Source organism: Gambusia affinis, linkage group LG02 (genome assembly GCF_019740435.1).
Source record: "Gambusia affinis linkage group LG02, SWU_Gaff_1.0, whole genome shotgun sequence".
In the NCBI taxonomy this organism is placed as follows: Eukaryota; Metazoa; Chordata; class Actinopteri; order Cyprinodontiformes; family Poeciliidae; genus Gambusia; species Gambusia affinis.
In genome coordinates, this window is record NC_057869.1 from 543,654 (window position 1) to 562,021 (window position 18,368).

Below are 18,368 nucleotides of genomic sequence, written 5' to 3' on the forward strand. Positions count from 1 at the left end.
TAATAATAATTAAGGAAGCTATAATGCAATGCATAGCAGCAATGAGGAGTCTGAATGGTTCTGGTTTCACGTTCACACCTTTCTCTCTGTACCAGGTCTATAAGTTCTCAGGACACTGAGTCAGTTTAGCAGCACGATCTGATCAGATAAAGAAGCTCAGATTACATTTTAGAAACTTCACTGATATGAGCGTCAGATTTAAATGATTCGATTTTAGAAACCCTCCTCAGTATGCAGCATGCTGGAAACCTGCAGGGACATAAATGACAGCATCATCTGCAAACATTTAACTCTGAATATCTTTACAGCTTTCAGGTTATTTATAAACTAAACATCAGTGATCCAAGAATGGATCTTTGTAGAAGAGCAGTTTCTGCTATGAACTTTAACAATGTTTTTAAATCAGGATATAAACCAAAGAAGAGCTGATGGTGAAAAATGAAACTGTAATAATTTGGGTTATTTAGCCCATCATAAGAGAAAGAAATAGGGATTTAAGCTAAATAAATAGCTCCAAAATAAATATTTAGTTAACTCAGAGCCAGCTAAATATTTAGTTAGCTCTTAACTAGCTAAGTATTTAGCTGAACTAGCTAAATATTTACCCCTCCCAGAGTCTGTTCTTAAACTGCTCACGCCAAAAGTTCTCCTTTGTTTTTGTTAATGTGATTGGACAAGCAGGTGTCCCTGCAATGACATTGACCAATTGGGAAGGGCTAAGACGGTAAAGTAGCCTATAGGGTTAGGGGGCGGGACCGTGAGCAGGTTCGGAGAAGGAGATACGTGAGAAAGATAAGGGAGGAATGGCGGAGTTTCACGGAAGTTTAAGTTTAAACTTCTCGTAAATTTAAGCTGTTAGCAGCTGATTTAAAAGCTTTTTTTATCTTACGTGTTAGGCAGTAGTTGGTGTAAGAAACAGAAAAACAAATCTTCAATGACTGGTGCCGAAGTGTAATGTTGTGTGTAAACTCTTAGGAATGAGATATGAACGCTGTTCCGTTAGCTTTGTGCTAATAAAGGTTTCTGCACCGAGTCATTCAGTAAGTGGAAACACGGCTTTAGAATATATTTGGTTGTTTGGAATTTTGTTATGAACTAATGTGGGATTTTTGTAATATCTGAATAGTGGGCTGTGACGTGTTATCACTAAAGCTGCAGCACCCACCGGAAGTTCTCTGGAGCCGGAAGCGCTCGGTTGGAGGTCCAACGAACCAGAAGGATCCTTACACTGTCTGTGTAGACCGCAGGGGGTTTCCAGTGGATCCTCTATGACTGGTAACTGAGAGAACACATAGAGAAACCTTTGAGCTCCAGCAAGCTACAAATCCCAGGTATTCCAGTTCAACATTTAGAGTTGTGATCGATCGATCGATCTATCTATCTATCTATCTATCTATCTATCTATCTATCTATCTATCTATCTATCTATCTATCTATCTATCTATCTATCTATCTATCTATCTATCTATCTATCTATCTATCTATCTATCTATCTATCTATCTATCTATCTATTTATCTATCTATCTATCTATCTATCTATCTATCTATCTATCTATCTATCTATCTATCTATCTATCTATCTATCTATCTATCTATCTATCTATCTATCTATCTATCTATCTATCTATCTATCTATCTATCTATCTATCTATCTATCTATCTATCTATCTATCTATCTATCTATCTATCTATCTATCTATCTATCTATCTATCTATCTATCTATCTATTGTTATGATCATGAGTTAAAGATTGAAGTTTGGTTAATTTTAAAGTAGTCAAACTATTGTGGTAACTTTTTAAAGGTATTTCTTAGAGTTTTTCATCTCACTAAGTACTTATTGACTAAGCCAACAATTTAAGCATCTCTTCTTGTTAAAGTCAAACTTTGTAGACACCTGTCATGCAGTTCCTAAGCATAATGTGATTTACCTGAACTGTGGTTTTTAAGGAGGATAAAATAAATTTAAACTTTAGTGGGTGGGCTGTATAAATGTTTTGGGACATTTCTAACTGAATGAATAACAGTGAAAACATGACTGTGAATAATGAACCCCTATTTCTACCTGTTATGACAGGCTAAATAACCCAGATTATTGCTGTTAACTTTGACTATAACTTTACAGTCGGCGGCTGTAATCAGGAGATTCGTTAGGTTCACTTTCAGATTTCAACACAAAGAGAAATGATTATGAATATCTCTTTGAAGACAAACTTTTCTGGAACTGCTGAACTGATTTATGGACGAGTGGGGCTGTGGGAACTTTTAAAACTCAAAGTAAAAACGTCTTCTGCACACTGAGAAGCTGCACATCCATTGCCACGGCAACCACGGGCCATAACAACGCCGACGTTCCTGTCAGCTGATCCATCAGGAGCATGCGTGGATTTGGTTGGCGCGGCGCTCGGCTCCGAGGGGGAGCGCCACGATAAGATGCAGATAAAATAAATCTGACCCTGGCAGCTCCTCTGCTGATGGATGTCAGAGTCATTTAATCTTCATCTCCTGCGTTATGTAAGAGCCGGGCCTCCGGTGAGAACCCCCCCAGGGAGGCCGTATCACTTCGGATAAATGGTCAGGAATGCTGCGAGTGTGTTTGATGGCTGGACGCCCAGAACGTCCCGGTGAGGACGGGAACACGAAGCCAACACACCTACAGAGGAGATGACCTCCGCTGGACCGGCTCCGCACGCAGCGCTCTGATTGGACGGGTGGAGCAGGAGGATCAGCGTTTCCATGACAACAGCTCCATGTTGACCCGAGGAGCTGCGCTGGTCCAGACCACCAGGGGGAGTCTAGAGTTGACATTAGCATAATGCTGCTGTTCTATATCACTGCAAAACACCAGAAGTATTACGCAGATTTTCTTTCTTCTAGGCTTTCTGGTAAACCATGACGTTTGCAGAGGCTCTGGCCGGTACGGCGCCCCCTGGTGGTCTGCAGGATTTCTGTTTGGTGGAGCCAGCGTTGCTTCTGCTTGCAGCAGTTGCAACATTTTCTGCTCACATTTGTTTTTGATTCCATTTTCTGTGATTGTGCTTTTTTGTTGGGTTTGTTATTTGTGTTTGTGTGTTTTGCAGTTTGCATCATCCATACATGTGCAGCTTGTTTTACATCTGCCATGCGCCGCAGCTCCATGCGCCGCAGCTCCATGCGCCGCAGCTCCATGCGCCGCAGCTCCATGCGCCGCAGCTCCATGCGCCGCAGCTCCATGCGCTCCCTGAATGAAGCTGGTCAGTTTTTTTGTGCTGTTCCAGCCGGTGTGGGACGCTGAGCGTCTTCCCTCCGTCAAACTAAAAGCTTTTCTCAGACTGCCCCCCCCCCGCCCCTCCTTCCCTCCGGCTCCGGGTTTGGACCAGAACTCCTGGACGGTATCATTAAAACCTCCTTGTGGTCGGAGCCGGGGCTCCCAGCAGACCCGGCCTGTTGTTTCAGTAAACCTCACCGTTTACACACTCCAGCAGTTTCTGCTGCGCTAACAGGCCGTTGGCTCCGCCGCCATGTCATCATCTGGACTCGGGTTACTGCGGCGCTGCGGGGAGGCCGGTGGCCTCTGCTGCAGGAGTCCGTCCTCAGAGAGCGCCGGCAGATAAATCAGCCCAGAAAAACCCAAAACTGGAACATTCTGGGCTGAAACTGGACCCAGCTGGAACCAGAACCATGACAGACGGAGCAGTCAATAAATATCCAGAGAAGAATATTAGAGGAAAATCTCACCGTCACGAAGCTCAGCTGGACATCAGAGGAAGAGGAGGAAGAGGAGCTGAGAGGTTCAACTGGCAGGAGGTTCTTCATGTCTGCATTCAGTTCTGCTCAACACACGACCTGCTGAGGTCCCTGCTGATGACCTCTGACCTCTGCTGCTTCACCTGAACCCCAGGAGATCCACACTCTCTCACTCTGACTCTCGTGGGCGTGTGAGAGAAACGGAGCAGAGTGAGCGGTCCCACACTCTGCTCCAACACAAACACAACATGAATCCCGCTCTGGTTCTGGACCCCGGCCCGGCTGGAAGCAGACCCTCGGCTATTTATAGAACCGGGCCTGACCAGAACCTGCTGCCGCTCCAAAATCGCTCTGATGGAGCTGATTCTGGACCATCCTGCAGGAAAACCTGCAGCAGAACAGAGTATGGGGTCAAAGGTCAGCTTCCAGCAGGACGACCAGCCTGAACGTGCAGCCAGTGATTCACGGGTTAGAACGGCGTAGTCAAAGACCAGGCCTGAAGGTCTGATGTTCTCCTTCAGAGCCACAGATGTTCTGAGTCCGAGGGCTGTGAGATAAATGCACACCGCACTTTTCAGATTTTACTGTCGTTTCCAGAGAAACCAGCTGCTGGTTCATCACCGGCAGATGGAAGCTGAGGTACTGTCGGGCCAGCTGGTGGCGCTGTTGCTGGATTCCAGTGAGCTGAACTGGTTCAAACTGGATTTCAGAACATTTCTGTATCGGATCGGTACCGGCCAAAACTAACCCTCAGATATCAGAAGTAGAAAAACAGTGGACCGGAGCGTCCCTGGGATGGGTTCTGGTTCTGAGGAGCCAACCTCGGGCTGCTAAGGTTCTGGTCCGGTACTAGTCAGCAGGGCCGGTTCCCATTACAGCTACTGAACTTTGACCTCCACTCACTTGGGAGTTCAGATGAAACCTAAAGAAACCAAAGAACAACTCTTCCTCACCGCGCTGTGTGTGTGTGCGTGTGTGTGTGTGTGTGTGTGCGTGTGTGTGTGTGTGTGTGTGCGTGTGTGTGTGTGTGTGTGTGTGTGTGTGTGTGTGTGTGATCTACCACCTGGTCTCATTACCTGTCTGACTTTAATCCCTCTCTGATCCTCGCCGCCCGTCCTGATTGCGTCTGAAGTCGTCATCACTTCCTGTGGGAAACTGGGATCAAAACAAGCAAATCCATCAAGGAAACAATTATTGGATCGTTACCAAATCTGATTAAAATGAGAAACCATGAAGCAAATAAACATTTGTTTTCAGAAATATGATGTTTTGCAGTTTTCCATCAGATTTTATGAAATGTTTTAATTTACTGAAGCTGTAAACTTTTCATTGTTTTATTGAAAGTTTACAGCTTCAATAAATTAAGACGTTTTTTAAAAAATAAACCTGTCCAAACTGGAATTTAAGAGGGTAAAATTTCTTAAGTTCATGAAAATAATTTGGAAACAATATGTCTAATATTTCTACAGACGTTTAACAGACGGGATAGAAATCATGGATTTTAGATTCAAAACTGATTTTTCGGTCAGAGAATGAAACAGTTTGTTTGTGGATCGTCTCAGTGAAGAAGCTTTACAACATGGAGGAAGATCTGATCCAGCAGAACTACAGGACCCAAACATCTGCAGCAGAAGGACAGGAAGTGAGGCTGATCTACTTCCTGTCCCGGATTCAGCTCAGCTGCTGATGTTTTGCTGTCCTGACAGAAACGTTCAGATGTTTATTTCATTTTTTGTTGTTGCTGTTGGTTTGTGACGTTTCTCTGTTTTCGTTTCTCCTGGTGGATAAAAATGATCAAGTGATAATCCAACATCGACGGATCAGATCTCATGTTTCCTTCTGAAATGGATCAGAGATCTAATAATAATTAATCCTTTCATCTCCAGATTATTGCAGTGAACTAATCCATGAATTGGTTCCTTCAATGCTGAATGTTTTACTCTCAGGAAGTTCACAGAGCAGATGAAGATCATGTCTCCTGTTTAGCTTCTCTTATCGGCTTCCTGTTGAGTCCAGATTATAATCTCAGATTCTCACATATGAAGCCCTTAATAATCAGAGACCCGACGGGTCCAGAACCTTTCTCTGCTCATGATGAGTCTGCTGCTGTTTTTACGTCTGTCGGCTGTTTTGCATCAAGGCATCATTATCACACAATGAACCCAGAAACAAAAGGCTCTTTGTGCTCATTAAGTTGGTTTGAAATATGAAGTTGTGTCATCCGGCCTCACCGGATCGTCTTCCTGGTCATTGACCCGGCAAGGCGTCGCGCTGCAGGCCTGCTGATGTGGACGGGTCGGCCGATATCAGGGAGTCGGGCTCTTCGGGCCCAGACTAACGTGTGGATCAGCCGCAAAGACCCGCTCCTGCTCCTCAGTAATAACGCAGCGCTAACCGCACGCCGCGGCCTCATTCATCACACGCCCACACGCTCGGCTGCACGCAACATGACAGAACAGGATCTGCTCACTCACACACTCACCTTTCAACACCCACACTGTTTACAGCAACACACAGCCAGAAAAAAGCTGCACGTCAAGTCAGCACTCAGCATTACTGAGCCCGAGTCGCGACCATCTGACGAGTCAGTTTCTCTGCAAAACAAAGCAGCTGCAGGTCAGGACAGGAATCCTGAAGAGCTGCTGGATCTGGAGACGTTTCAGCTGCTAGCTGGAAAATAAACTGTTCATTAAGGTTCTGATTCTGTCATAAATACAGAAACAATGAATCCAGCTGGCCTCATTCATTCCCAAACTGAGCAAGCATCTGGCGACAGTGGAGCGGAACAGCAGGAGGAAGGGTCCAACAGAACCAGAACCCGTCTGCAGTTACCAGGCGAGCGCCGAACCAGCAACACTTTCTACTGCTGCTGCTGTTGCTGCTCAGAAACTGGAGAGCAGTAGGAGAAAGCGACGGGATCGGGATCATTTTTCCGTTCAAATCAGCCAGTTTTGAAAACGTGTATTTTCCCAGAATAACCAGTTTAATGGTTTCATATTAACTGATTTTGTGGTTGTTTGAATCACAGCTGAAACCTTTATAAAAATCAGTTTTCCTGTTTGTTAAAACCATCTCCATGCTTGAGAGGAGGGGCTTACTGCTGTTAATCACCTGCATGTACACGCTGCTCAATGTGCTAATGGTGGAGAAACAAGTCACTGTTCCAGGAAAATGCTTTCCGCTGTCATTGGTGGTCCTGCTCATTAGCTTAGCATTCATAGCAGGATCTGCTGTGGTGAGCCAGAACTGTTCAAAAGAGTCGCATTGTTCATGAATGTCACATCACCAGTAGGAGAAAGTATTGGGGTGTCTGCCTCACTGGTTCTACTGGGGAGGGGATCTGCCTCCCAGTTCACGTCCAGCAGTGAAGCTGCAGAGCTGCTTTATGCATCAATATGCCTGAACAACTTCAGCTGAATTCATGCAGTCTGATGATTTAACCGGGGGAAGCACTGAGCCCTGCGGTGCTCCTCCAAACCTGCTGCAGCTCTTTGTCCAGGCTCAGCAGCGCTGGGCTGTGATTGGTGGATTTCTGAGCATGCTCAGAAAGCTCCGGCTCTGTTGCTGTTTGTTTATGTCTCCTGCGGCGCTGCAGACCCAACTGTTGTGTTTACAGCCACTTCCTGCTTTGGCTGACAGGATCCTCAGAGGACTCCTCGTTTGTGTCCGAGGCCATCGTTGGTGGGCGATGGTTACCATGGTTACGCCTCCTGCAGCAGCATCCGCTCCCCATCTTTACACTTTTGTTGGTTTCTGCCAGATTTAAACTTGGGGATGTTTAACGTCCTCTTGAGTCTCTGATAAAACAAACCCTGATTGTTGTTGTGTTGCCTAGCAACCGCTTCCCAGTTGTCTGGCAGTCTGACATGGGAATCATCAGGAATCAGGGATAATTCGCCGCCAGAGAGGATAATCCTAAACACACTGCGGCGTAATGAGCAGGTAATCACACTTAAATTCATTCGTCCACGCCCAGCCAATCCAGACAGAGGGCGGCGCCTTAATCCACCAGTTATTCACCTGTCTCCCATTAGATCGTCTGCACACACACACACACACACACACACAGTTTCACTGCTGTGGGGGAGGATGAATCGTTTCTTCTTGGTTTTCCTCCTGGTTCAGGAAGTTCCTCCTTAAGGCACAGCAGTGGTCTTCATCACGACCAGAACTCATCTGGATGTGTGGATATGCGGCCGGTCTGACCTGCAGTCAGTCCAGAACCAGAGCGATGTCTCGTATCGTGTTTCTCTCTGGTCGGTTTTTATCCACATGAGCCGATCCGCCCTGAGCGTTGTTTAAACATGCCGACCCATAGGGGGCAGTGTAGCGCTAAGTTAACACCTGCCGGCCAATCAGATGGCTTCAGAACGAGCGAGACTTCCTGTTAGGGACCCAACCTGGTGCCAGGAGGTTGGTCTGCAGGCTCAGCTGATTGTAAGCAGTGTTAAAATATAAAGTTCTTAAAGCCAGACGACGCTGATGAGGAATCGACTCGGAGCGACGGCGACTCGGAGCGACGGCGACTCGGAGCGAGTATCACGGCTTATTGGGGCTTCATTTGCAGGCTGGAATGACGAACACACACAATGCAGAAATGTCTCATTTCCACTTTGGTCAGAGATTTTATCAATAATCGTTTTTAGTGAAATTAATGTAAAAGAACGCAGAACCAGGAAGTGGATCGGCTTCCCCAGACCCAGATATGACCCGGCCTCAGAGACCGCTGCTATCTGCTTGCTGATTGGTCCGTACAGCTGCTGCCAGAGGCGGCCTCCTTCAGCGCGACTGGTGCCGGTTCTGGTACTGGGACAGCTCCATGAAGCAGCAGAACCGGAGCCCAGCCTGCAATGGAGGCGGGTTGATGAGGTTCTGATCAGCAGAACCTCATGGGCCGGCCCGTTCTGCAGCGGGCCTCTCAGCCCTGCGGACCACCGGCCAAGTCCTGCGGCACCAAGTTTGCTCAAAGCAAACATTCCCTGAGGCTGGGAGGGGGGGTCGCACAGAAATATCAGAAATTCTGTGGTTTGGGTCAGGCCGGGTGACCAGAACCGAGCAGAACAACAGCGGAGGGGCCTGGTGTGTTGGTGCATTCCTGGTGTGTGTTTTCTCTCTCCTGCGGGCCGGGCCGGGTCTGGTTCTGGTGGGGTGGGCACGGATAGCTGTGGTTTGGTTGGTGGCAGAGACGGGGGGCTGGACCGGAGCGGTCCCACAGGACTCGGCATCAGGCACTCGGACCGGGCCTCCAAATGTGAGGACAAGTCTTGTTTTGTTTTCTAATTCTTGATATTTATTCGTCCCTCTTCATCCTCCTCCTCCTCCTCCTTCCCTGCTCTTGTTTTTCTTAGGAACCCTCCCTGCCAAGAGCTGAAACAATAGCAAAGCTTTCCAAAAACCTCCCTGGCTTTAAACAATGCCATCAATCACAGCCGACACGCACACACACACACACACACACACACACACACACACACACACTCAGCTCGCCTGTTAACTCTTCATAAGGTCGTTGCAGGACTGGAGCCTGTAAGTCAAAGCTCAGGGTGAAGTTCTCCCTGGACTCCATCCAGCTTCAGATTTACAGATTCCTGCAGAACCAACAATCACATGGAACCCAGACCCGGTTCTGCTCAGCCTGGAGGAGCCGTCTCTGGTTCTGGTTCTCTGGTTCTGGTTCTGGGTCGTAGATCGGTTCTGTCTGGGCAGCTCGTTTGAGTCCAACAGAATCTCTACCAAAGTGTTTCTTGGTCTCAGAGGGGAAAAACATGAAATTAAATTTAATTTTATTTATTTGAATGTTTTCTGTCTTCAGCCCAAAGCTGTAAAACAGGAGCTTCATCCTCTGGGGCTCCTCTTCCTCAGATTGCTGCTGGTTGGTGGGAACATGGAGGTCTCCGACCGCCTGGCTGCTCCTCTTCCTCCTCTTCCTCCTCTTCCTCCCACCCTGAGGCCTCTGGCTGCAGCGGCTGAACTGCAGCTTTAGTTTTATCCCATCTGGTCTTCAGCTGATCAAGATTTCAAAAACTTCCATATGAGTCGACAACATGGAGGCGGAACAGGAGCGAAGAGCGAAGAGCAGTGGAGGAAGTGGAAGCGTCTCCATCGATCAGGATGCAGAACAAGTTGGATGAGCCTGAGGTGGAGACTGCAGCTTCTGCCGCAGCGGATCCCCTACTCCAACATCTGTCTGCAGCAAAGATGGAAATTTGAAGTGAATGAAGATCTGAATGAATAAAAGCTTCACAAGGACAGAAGATTTCTGCCTGAGGAGCAACAAGTTGCCGCCGTGCAGAGCTGGAGGAAACCTGGAGCAGAAATGCCCCCACATGTCGGATTCCTGCCAGACAAATTAAATTCCACACAATATCCATGATCCCAGAAATGTTCAGGTTGAAAATGGTTGTTTCTGCAGGGGGACCCGCCAAAGTAAAAGCCTGGTATCCAGGTTGAATGTGTAGATGTCAAAGGTGTGCAGAAACCCACTGACCCCCCAGGTGTCAGCGGCACACAGGCTCCGCCCCCAGCAGGTCAGCCCTCCTGGACTCTGCCCCCCAGAACAAACATGGCAGCACGCGCCTGGCAGCGGGACTTTGACCGGAGCGCCACTAACCGCCCCCCTCTGCAGGTGAACTCTGACCCCTCACGCCAGGCCGCTGCCAGTCGCTCAGGGTTCCTGCAGCTTCTTGACAGCTGCTGCAGCTGCTGCAGCTGCTGCATGTTTCTGATCTGCATCAGAAACATCGAAGGTTGTTTAGTAACAGGAAGAGATGAAGGCAGCAGTTTTTATCTTTAGGCTGGAACCTGATTCCGTCCTGCAGCGCTGCTGTCGCCCAGAGAAAAATTAAACGTTGCTTCAACTGATCCAAGATTCTGCAAAGAGTTGCTGCAGAGGTCTGTGTTACAGCAGCACTGAAGAAACCTCTGACTGAAGACACGGTTGGAGGAAGTCGACCATGTGGACGAACCTGACGCTCAGGACTTCCTCATGCTCAGTTGCGACTTTCTGCATTCGTCCTGCTAATTAAATGCGACGCAGTCAGACATGATTCTGACCCCAAAGTGAAGAGAACGTAGCCGTCAGCCAGCAGACTGACTCCATGCGCCGCTTCCTGCGTAGATCTGCTGCCGGCTCAGCTGCTGGGCCTGAAGCCCGACTCAGGTTCTGAACCGGCCGCATGGAGCGCCGCGGGTGGTATGGACCCGACCCGGTGCGGACCTGATGAGGTCGCAGCCTGCAGGCTGTCCTTGATTCAGGGAAGCTGTTTTTACATGTTTATCTGAATCGTCCCAGCAGAACCCAGCAGAACCTCCCCTGTAGCTTCTGCTGGCTGCACGGATTCTTTACGTCCCTCTGAAAGCAGCTCAACAGCCTTTCACCACAAACTTTCCCTCTTTAGTGTTGAAGTTTAAATGGAAATGATTGTGAATCCCCAGCAGTTTGTCTGTTCACATTGGCTAACGTCAGGCTGGTCCGGCGCTGTCGGCGCCGCCGCTCTGCTGCTGCTGCAGGACAGCGCGGCAGGATGAGCTGCAGATGTACGCATCATTGATTATTAATTGTTTATTGAGGTTTTTCCTGCAGCTGCAGGTCCTGTCCTCCTGTCTCAGGACCGGACAGCTGTCCGTCTGTCCCTGGAGGACGCTGCAGCACCAGGACCTGGACAGAAGCCTACAGGGGACAAAAAGCCAGATGAATCATCTGATTCTGTTGATGTGACGACTTTGAGACACGAGGACACATCAGAGACATCGGAGACGTTTCTGCTCGTCTCAACCTTGTTTTTCTACAGAAATTTAGAAGAAGTTTAAATATGCAAAAAGCAGAAAGAGGAAGAGAAGCAGAGTGCAGAAACACGCAGCTTTCACCGTCAGAGTGCTGCAGCTGGACCCGGTGAGGGACATGGAGGACAGTTGAGTCTGAGCTGCAGCTGACCCGACCGCAGACGGCATCAGAACCAATTAGAAGCCTTCGTCTCTCTGGCCTTCCTCTTCATCACTTCGTGGGAACTCGGCGTTTGGTTTGAGCCAAACTGCTGAGTCATGACGCGTCCACCGCAGTGACCTGTCAGCCCCGCGGCATGCTGGGAAGCCGGCTGCTTCCTCATTCAGCTTCCTGCTCAGCTGCAGCTGAGGCGCAGCAGGACGGAGGGGGCGGAGCATCAGGGAAGGGGTGGAGCCTGCATGGCTTCTGAACCATCTGGACCTCCAGAACCTCCAGACCCAGATAACTAAAACCTCTTCAAGTTTTACTACACGTCTCAGAACCAGAACCAGTCCTCCCAGTCCAAGGTTTGTACTGGTTGATCTTTTCTCAATGGTTCTGCTCCCGCCAGGACCTGCTGGTTCTGACCCGATATTGTTGATCAGAACATGCCCTGGTTTCAGAGCAGAGCAGAACCGGTCAGGATGTGACTCCTGATCCGAACTTTGTTGCTGATTGCAACAACTTGGTTCTTGGACCGGAACCAGACTGGAACCTGGAACAGACTCAGTTCTGACTCGTTCTCTTCTGGAGTTTGGACTGGACCAGAACATTTGGTTCTGGGTTCTGGTTCTGGTGGAAGAGACTTGTGGGACCTGACCGGAAGGACTCGGTCCAGACTCTCCGGTTCGTCTTCACTGGCTGAATGAAGCCGGTTCCGGTTCTGTTTTTAGACCTGGACTTCTGAAGCTGCTGCTTGTTTCTGGCAGGCCCTTGAACGCATCGTGGTGTGTTCAGGGTCACTCAGAGATGGTATCACAGCAGAGTGCCTGGCAGCGCTGCGGCTCCACCGGTTCTTCCCACACTTTGGACCTGCAGCAGTGCTGCAGCGGTGCTGGAGCGCTGCGGGTGTTTTCCCTGCAGCAGCTGCTGCCAGCAGCCTCGCAGGAGCTGCAATGAGCCGGAGCCTCAGTCCTGTGAATTATTAACGCTGAGTCTGAGCACAGTTATCAGATTCTGCTCTGAACTGGACCCGCACTCAGATTCTGAACCTTTATTCACCCGTTGAGCTCGCAGCGGGGCCTGGAGCGCCTCCAGACACTTCCTGCACCGCGCAGCCGCCGCAGGAAGCGCTCAGCTTTTAGACGCTTTCAGTTTTCCTTCCTGCTACTTCCTAAGATGTTTGCAGCTTGTTGGGGCCGGCTGGTTCTGGCAGCAGAACTCCTCACACATTTATGAGATCCAAAGGATCTTCTGGTAAACAGTCAGAACAGGAACATTTCGGACATTTTCTCCTGGTAGTCTGCGAGGCTCAGTTCATTTGGAGACCAAAACATTTAACACCTGCAGCTGCTGTGGTTCTGACCCAAACCAACCTGTTCCCCTCCTGGCCTGTGGGGGCGCTGCACCAACAACCACTGAAGGAAACCACACAAAAACCTCTGAAGACACTGAGAGCAACTTCCTTCTTCACCAGATGGAAACAAGATGGAGGCGTCAGATTTTAGTGTTGGAGGATTTCTCTTTAGTCTTTGGCTGAAGACCAGGAGACATTTCTGCTGCTAGCACGTTAGCTTTGGTTGAATTTACCCAGAATGCCCTGCACTGTAGTCCACTTCCTGCTTTAGGAGCGGTCTCTGGTTCCCTTGGCGTTTACATTCAAACCGAACCCAGACTGAGGTCTGCAGGACCAGAGGTCAGAGGTCGATTAACGTTCACAAACCACCAAGTGAACCGGACTTTGTAGACAAACAGACGCCGGAACGAACAGACCTGGGGAAACGATGAACTCAGGAAACTTCAGGTCCAGCAGCGGTTCTGTTCTGATCAGGTCCAACAACTAGGAGGAGATTCAGGGTTCAGTTTTCTGAAGATCTCAAAACTTCAGTTTCTGTTTACATTAATCGGGTCGTTCATTATATCAGTCATTCCTTTCTGTTCGGTTCTGTCTTGTTTGGATCCAGATTTTAGTTTCAGTTCTTTTTCCTTCAGTCAGTAGATCCTCTTTCTCATTGTTGTATCATGAACTTTGACCTTAGTTGAGAGCAACTGGCAGCACGCCAGTTGCTCTGGTTCTTCTGCACCTGCTTCTGCCGCTGTTGAAGCGGTTCTGGTGGGTTGGGCTTCCAGGAGGTTCTGGTCCAGGTGTGGATCCCGGTTCTCCTGAGGTTCTCTGGAGAACCTTAGAGACGGGTCTGAATCCGTTCCCAGACTGATGCTTTGGTTCTGATCTGTTGTTTTGCTTCATGCTGACAGACGGGTTCTGTTAGAAACTAACAGAAGGTTCTGACCGGACCTGAAAAACACCAGAACTTCTGGTGGAGGCTTGCAGCTACAGCTGGTTCTGCAGAGCAGCTCTCAGCACAGCGGCACTCCACACTTTTCAGATTTCTATCTGTAAAGAGAAATGAATGATTTCCTGTCAGGTCTGAACTGTTACCGTTCTACCAAAACCGGTACCAGAACCAGGAGTTCTTCCGACCAGCAGATGCATCTCCTCTGTAAAGTTCTGTTTGTCTCGGTTCGGAATGTGGACCTTCAGAGGGAGAAGATCCAGATGTTATTCTGGACTGTTTACGGCTCCATCTGCTGTAAACAGAAAATCAAACCGGACCGCTCCTTTTGGCTTCTCTGATCCAAAGCATCTGGATCCCACTGGTTCAGAACCAGAACCTGCTATTAGCAGATAAGCAGCAGGTCGGTTGGACCTTCTCACTAACGTCCAACAGGCGATCAGAACCGTGCTACAGTTCTTCAGAGATCCGGCTGAAGCTTTTTCGCTGGTTCTGCTGCTCATCACTGAGGTGTTAGCATTAGCGTGCTAGCATGCTAACACATGTTTTTACTTGACTTTTAAGATGACGGCATTCTTTCCAGCCTTTTGAACCTGGTATTGCTTTGAGATGTTCCCCGGTTTCATGACCTGTTTGACCTTCATGTCTCATCCATTTGGTCGGCCTGCTCATAAACTTAATGCAGCAGAATCAGAAACTGAGGACTTTGCTGTAACGAGTTTCACACTAGTTGTAAACTGGAAGGAGAAGAAGAAGAGAGACACTCATCTTAATGGTTAGCGTTAGCTCCTGCTAACTGTTTATGTGTTTAGTGGTTTAGCGTTAGTGGATCTAAGATTGATTTTAAGACATTAGTTGTTAGCCTAATTTTAAGACTTAGCCGTTTGTAGTGCAAGTAATTATTCTGCATGACAACAATAGTGGCCATTTTGAAAAATGTCCACCAGAAAAAGGAAACACCAGATACAGACAGATTTCTACGGTTCAAAATATAGGTCATGATTTGACACCCAACACTCATTTAATTTGAGATTGGAAGTCAAAAACATGAGGAAATGTGATTCCTGTTGGTCTAGTTATGTGTGATTTGACATTTGTGATAAATATTGGCAAATTTAGTGCAGCATTAAATTGCCCTTCAGAGCCATCTTGAAAAGTGGCAGCCATCTTGGATATTTCAGTGGCCGATGGTTTTCCAAAAGCCAGCCCTGGGGATGTCTGTACCGGTCGGGTTCATGTATCCACATATAAACGATGCTCTTCTGTCTGCTGCTGTTTGGCTCCAGGATGTTTGGAGGCGGCAGCAGCATCATGCTGTGGGCCTGACTCTGCTGCTGGCACCTCAAAACCTGATACCTTCTATGTTAGCAATGCTGTATGTACACTTTTGAGCTAGTTGGACCGGACTGGACTTCTGCTGAACCAGGACTAACCAGTGGATTAGATCCAGTGGTTCTGGACCCGGTCCAGAACTGCAGGCCTTATGGGACACGTCCAGAGGACAGAGTGGGACAGAACCGCCTGTCCTCTCAGCAGAGTGAAAAGTTCTGGTTAATGTTCAACCCTGGCCAAACAGAGCAGATAGGCGAACCGGGCCTCGGACCCACCGCGTGTCAACGAAACCAGGACTCTGAAACAAACGGCATCACATGTTCTGCAGCAGAGAGCGCCTCGCCGACCCGGTACCGAGGTTGGGAACCCGGTCCGGTTCAGACTGCAGGTCCACTTCAGGTGAAACGTCTTCAACACTGATGTTAGAACTGATCTGAGTCCAGAACCAGTCGGGTCGGACCAGTAGAACTTGGTTTGGTCGTCCTGAACCTCTTGACTGGCTGCAAACTTTGCAAATCCTGATCTGAAACTGAGAAGTTCAGGTTCTGAATTCCTGACAATTCACCGAGGAGAAAACTGGAGTTAAACTGGAGTTAAACTGGAAATATGGAAGTAAAAACTGGAAACAGAAATAAGGAGCTACTGACAACATTCATCAATAGAAGATATGATCAATAAGTATATTGATAGGACCAACTGACAGTAATAATGCTAACTGTAGTGATGCTAACTGCAGTGATGCTAGCTGTATTCATGCTAACAGCAATCCTGCTAACTGTAGTGATGCTAAAAGCAGTGATGCTAACAGCAGTGATGCTAACTGTAGTGATGCTAACAGCAGTGATGCTAGCTCTAGTGATCCTAACAGCAGTGATTGAACTGTAGTGATGCTAACAGCAGTGATGCTAACTGTAGCGATGCTAAAAGCAGTGATGCTAACTGTAGTGATGCTAACAGCAGTGATGCTAACTGTAGCGATGCTAAAAGCAGTGATGCTAACTGTAGTGATGCTAACAGCAGTGATGCTAACTGTAGTGATGCTAACAGAAGTGATGCTAACAGCAGTGATGCTAACAGCAGTGATCAGCAGCTGTTTTCCTCCTGACTGGTGAAGCCTCAGCCGCCTGTCAGCAGCAGAGCTGGAAGCAGCTTCAGCTCCTCGGATCGTGAGAAAGGGTTATTCCCCCTGAAGTCCGGCCAGCCGGGCCTGGACCCTGGCTCTGGCTCTGGGCCGGTGTGGGATTCAACTCAGAACCTGGAAAGGAGCAGGGAATGAAAGCGGGGAAGCGTTCCAGCCGCTAACAGGATAATGTCTTCCATGCGCAGGAAGAGCGAGCGGCCAACATGGCCGGCCTCGCTCCAGGAACCCGCTACAGGTCCGAGATCGTTCACACGCCGAGACGGGTCGGGCCAGAACCACAGAGAGTTACAGACCAGTGAGAGGAGGATCTGCTACCAGAACCGGCTCTGATCCGACCACCATGAGAACTGAAACAACCAGAAGAATCAATCATTGAACTAATGAACTAATTCAGGAATCAGTTCATCGTCACCTGGAGGATCCAGAATCTACAAAGATTATTAGCAACAAACTCAGCAGACAAGAAAACCGTTGATATAAAATCCTTCCTGCTCTGTGAATCTGCTCTGCTGCAGCCTGGAGAAAATCTCCTGTTGATCACCGTCAGCATCTGGTTATTGATCAGCTAATCAATAATTCATCTCCAGATCGTCCTGCTGCTGCAGCAGGAAGAAGCTTCCTTCTCAGATTTCATGTTTTCATCTGCGGGGCAGAAAACTTTCAGCTGCTCAGGAAAGAAGTTTTATGTTTTACTGAACAGAACCTGGAGCTGTTCGGACCGCCGCGCTGAGAGGTTCTGCTGGGATCCGGATCCGTCCAGGTCGGGTCCAGAGGGAATCAGGAGTTCTCGGCTTCATTCCAGGTATCTTCCTCCTCCTCTTCCTCGCTGGCTCCTGGCCAAACGTCCAGTCTTATCAGAACTTTTGATCTGGACCCGCTCGGCGCTCGGGTTTGGCCCGGTTCTCCTCTAACACATGTTTTCTTCCTTTTCAGCACAGAAACCCGTAAATCAGCTGATGGTTCTGGTTCTGGTTCTGGTCCGTCTCTGATGAGAGGATTTACATTTTTGGGAAATCTGCTGTTTTTATTTAGCCAAACTGTGAGAAGGAACCAGAGCTGTTCTGGTTCTGGTTCTGGGTTGGTACTGAGCTACTCTAGAATACAGGTATGAACTGATTTAATCTGGGTTTCCTCCAGATTATATCCTGGTTCAATCCAGGTTTCTATCCTTGGGTTCTAATCAGTTGTTCTGTCCCGGTTCTGGATGACTTTCTGCTGATATTTGTATTTTTCCTCTAATCCTGATCCAATCTGGACTTTTAAAGATTATGATCTAATCCTGGTTTTGTCCTTCTTTAATCTTGGTGATATTCTAAGATTTTTCTCTTTTCATTCCTGCTCTATTTAAATAACATCTAATATTTTTGGACCTGATTGTTTTAAATTGTCGGTTTAATCTGTTCTGGTTTTATTCTTCTAAATCTGGATTCCTGCTTTACCTGAAAATTCTCCTGGTTTTATTCCCAGTTGCCTCAGTTAGCCAGCTAAAGGTCAGAGGTCACGACACATAAAGCCTGTTCTCTCTAGAAACAAGATGGCCGCCGGACCGAGGTTAGCAGAGCCGAGGCTTCTGGGAAAAAGTCCTCTGAAGGGAGGGAAGCAGAACCACCTGAGCAGGGCGGTGGAGGAGTGGTGATGCGGGATTTGATCTGATCTGTTTGCAACAGAAGATAAAAACTCGTCAGGAGACAGGTGAGCTTCTTCAGGTGTTTCTGCAGGAAGTGGGCGGAGCCTAGCGCTTCGGAAACAGTAAAGGAATTTCACCAGAACCAATCAGATGCATCAGAAAATGTAGAAAAATAAAATCAAGCAATAAAAGTCATCTGATAATTATTTTATTTTTTTGTAGCTGATTTTATATGTTTGCTGTTTTAACAGGAAGAACAGGATTCGGGTCAGCTCCTTCCGTCAGCTCCAGTCTAAGAAAAGGAATTAAAGCTGAAACAACAAACTC

The 18,368-nt window shown here is 48.0% G+C and overlaps 1 long non-coding RNA gene across 3 annotated transcripts; it reads left to right on the forward strand.

Moving 5' to 3' along the window:
- Window positions 1–751: 751 nt before the first annotated feature.
- LOC122823527 lies at window positions 752–18,365 on the forward strand. 3 transcript variants are annotated; one of them, XR_006369352.1, is made up of 6 exons: window positions 752–1,040; window positions 1,127–1,331; window positions 17,115–17,216; window positions 17,348–17,519; window positions 17,942–18,106; window positions 18,293–18,365. It is a non-coding gene; the product is annotated as an uncharacterized LOC122823527 (long non-coding RNA). The 3 variants fall into 3 exon arrangements; XR_006369350.1 differs by having other exon boundaries at window positions 1,127–1,275; window positions 16,600–17,216; XR_006369351.1 differs by having other exon boundaries at window positions 1,127–1,275.
- The last annotated feature ends 3 nt before the right edge of the window (window positions 18,366–18,368 follow it).